This window comes from Octodon degus, unplaced genomic scaffold, assembly GCF_000260255.1.
Source record: "Octodon degus isolate 3935 unplaced genomic scaffold, OctDeg1.0 scaffold00110, whole genome shotgun sequence".
Classification (NCBI taxonomy): domain Eukaryota; kingdom Metazoa; phylum Chordata; class Mammalia; order Rodentia; family Octodontidae; genus Octodon; species Octodon degus.
Window position 1 is genome coordinate 5,318,470 of NW_004524686.1, and position 3,938 is coordinate 5,322,407.

A 3,938-nucleotide genomic window follows, 5' to 3' on the forward strand; every position below is an offset into this window, starting at 1 on the left:
CTCTTGTTGCATAAGTCTTGCTTTATCTTGGTCTTCACCATCCAGCAGAAAAGTACAAAAATGAAATACAAAAAGTAAATATGCAGATCCAGTCCTAACTCAGGCCCAGTGAGTGTGTGGGAGAGCTTCCAGCTACCCTGTGCCAGTGGAACCAGTTGGTCCAAGCCAAGGTGCAGCGTGGTTGAGACCCTTTTCCACCCCCTTGAGAAACGCCATGACTCTGCAGCACCCACCATACCCCGCTTGCCGCATGAGAATTTCTGCCACGTTCTAGGGACTCCCAGATCCAGACCTAGCCCAGGCCTGGTGAGTGTGTAGGAGAGTGTCCTCTCCGTTCTATTCCACCTTATCCCCTGCAGACTCAGCTCAGGCCTGGTATACACACCTGAGGTAAAAACCTGCAGATTCAATCCATGCAGAGAGAGTAGGGGACAGAACCACTCAGCCAGTCCAGGAGCAGAACATCTTGGCAGAGGGGCACAACAGATTCACTCCCAAGGGATACAGCAGGAAGAAGCTGGGCAGAGCAGTCAAAACCTAGCCAGGTATAGCTGGATAAATCCAACCTTTGTAGATATGCACCTGAACTTCACTAGGAGTTAAGGTTATAACTGCACCAAAGCTCTAAAAAAAAGCTCAGAACACAGTGCTACACAAAATGACAATGAGAAGGAGAAAAATGCAATCTCAGACCCCAAGCCCAGCCATAAAAAGTGCAGAAGACACGAACACAGAACAAAGTGGGAATCACACACAGCAGAAATCAATGAATCAATGACTTCTGAAATAAAGAAACAACAGCAGAAAGGTATAGAGGAACTCATATTGGAAATGAAAAAAGAATTCCCTGAATTAATAGCATCAGCAATAAAGAATCAAATGCAGAAACATATGGAGGAAAACCAATGCCAACCCAGAACAAGTGCAGAGGACACCAGCTAAGCTCAAATGTATGAATTAATAGCGTCGATAGTAAATAAGCAACAGCGGAAAGTTATAGAGGAATTCAGAGCGGAATTCTTTTCTGAAATAAAGAAAGAATTCTCTGAACTCATAGCATCCGAAGTAAAAATATCAACTACGGAAACAGGGTAGAAACCCAATCTGAAAAAAACACTGCAGTAAAAGATTTAATAATCGCTTCTAAAGAAGACATTGATAAAAACATAGAGGAGATTAAAAAATGATGGATTCCTTGAATGAGCAATAGAGGAAAGAAATAGACCGCATGAAGCAGAGTCAAAGAGATATAGAGGAAATTAAAGTCTCAATCACAAGCTTGCAAAAGCGTTTGAGTGAAAGTGAAGATAGAATTTCAGATCTTGAAGACGCTAGTGCAGCTAGTGAAAAGGTAAGAAAAGATCTCTTAAAAACAAATAGGATGCAGGAAAAAATAATCCATCAACTACAAGACAATGCAAAGATGAACAATGTGAGACTAATAGGCATCAATGAGAAAGAAGGAGTCGATACAAAGGACATCAAAAAAAATATGAGCAGAAGTAATAGCATAAATCTTCACAAATATGAGGAAACAATGTTATTCAGGTAAAAGAACCATACCGAATGCCAAGTAACCTCAACCCAAATAAAAACACACTGAGACATATAATAGGCAAGATCTCAGAAATTCAGCACAAGAATAATATACTGAATGATGCTAGAGAAAAGAAGCAGATAACATTCAAAGGAAAACCCATCAGAATTATGGCAGACTTCTCTTCACAAACCATGAAGGCAAGAGGAGCATGGAGCAGAGTACTTGAAGTCCTCTATGAAAAGAAATTCCAGCCCAGACTACTATATTCTGCAAAATTCTCTTTCAAGTTTGATGGAGAAGTGAAATACTTTCATGACAAAGAACAACTAAAGAATTTCATGATGACAAAGCCAACCCTACACAGGCTACTGAAATATGTGGTAGAGAGGGACCAAATTGATCAGAACTCCACGAATGAGATCAGAAGAAACCAACTAAATAGGGCAAGCAATTAAACATAGGAGAAAAGGGAGTAAACGACACCAGGTAAATAACCTGTCAATTGTAAGTCAATACATCACAATTCTAACCATCAAAGTAAAGGGACTCAATTCACCAATTAAGAGAAATAGTCTGGCACAGTGGATTAGGAAACAAAATCCAACAATATGCTGTATACAAGAAACACATTTAACTCATAAAGATATTCATAGGCTGAAAGTAAAAGGATGAAACACAATACTACATGCCCCAGCACCTCAGAAAAAAGCAGGGGTAGCAGTCCTATTTTCGGACAGTTTCAACTTCAAACCCGCAATGATCAAGTGAAATAAAGAAGGCCACTATGTACTGATTAGGGGAAAAATTCAAGAGGAAGAGGTAACACTCATAAATATGTATGCACCAAACATGGGAACACCCAACCATATAAAGCAATTCTTAATGGACGTGAAAAATCTAATATCCAATACCAAAATCTTAAAAGGAGAACTTAATACAACCTTATCCCAAAAAGATAGGACAACCAGACAAAAACTTAGGAAAGAAATAACAGAAATCAACCATTGCTTGAAACAAATGGACTTGGTGGACATATACAGAGTGTTCAACCCAAGCACAGCTGAATACACATTTTTCTCAGCTACACATGGGACATTTTCTAAAATAGACCACATACTGATCCATAGCTCATGCTTAAGTATATGCAAGAAAATAGAAATTATCCCATGCACATTGTCTGACCACAGTGCAATGAAACTGGAAATAAATGACAAAGAAACCAGAAAAAAACCCTAAATACTTGGAAATTAAATGGAAACCTACTGAGCAACCCATGGGTCACAGATGAAATTAAACAAGAAATTCAACAATATCTACAATTCAATGAAATTTCAAGCACAACTTATTGTATTTTATGGGATACAATCAAAGCAGTTCTCAGAGGGAAATTCATAGCTGTGAACTCACACATTAGGAAAACAGAACGGGAAAAAATAACTACCCTAATGCTGCACCTTCAACAACTAGAAAAGGAAGAGCAAACCAAACCAAAAGCCCAAAGATGGGAAGAGATCATAAAGATTAGAGCAGAAATTAATTTAATAGAGATGAAGAAAACAGTTCAAAGCATTAACGAAGCAAAAAGCTGATTCTTTGAAAGATTGAATAAAATCAATAAGCCCCTACATAACCTCATCAAAAAAAAGGAAAGTAAAAATTCAAATAAAAGAAATAAGGAATGAAAACAGTGCAATTACCACAGGCCCAGTGGAAATTCAGAAGTTTATCAATAGCTACTTTAAGAATCTTTACTCTCACAGAAAAGAAGTCACAGAAGAAATGGACAGATTCCTAGAAATGTACAAATTACCACAACTGAATGCACAAGATGTAACCACTCTCAATAGCCTAATAGCAGGCAATGAAATACAAGATGTATTGAAAAACTTAGGGAAAGAATAGTCCAGGGGTGGATGGATTCACAGCTGACTACTATAAGAAATTTACAGAAGGTGTCGTCTCTATATTCCTCAAACTCTTCAATGAAATTGAAAAGAAAGCAATCCTCCCAAAATCATTCCTGGAGGAAAGTATTATACTGATACCAAAACCAGCGAAAAATGCAACTAAGAAAGAGAACTACAGGACAATCTCACTTATGAACATAGATGCCAAAATCCTCAATATAATCCCAGCAAATAGAATACAGAAAACCATCAAGAAGATCATATACCATGACCAGGTATGAGTCATCCTAGGGATGCAAGGATGGTTCAATAGTCAAAAATCTATAAGTGTAATCCACTATATTAATAGAGCGAAAACTAAAAACTACATGATCATCTCAATTGATGCAGAAAAGAATTGGACAAAGTCCAACACCCATTCATGTTAAAAGTCCTACAGAAAATTGGAATAGATGGGCTCTACTTCAATCTAGTAAAAGCCATTTATGAAA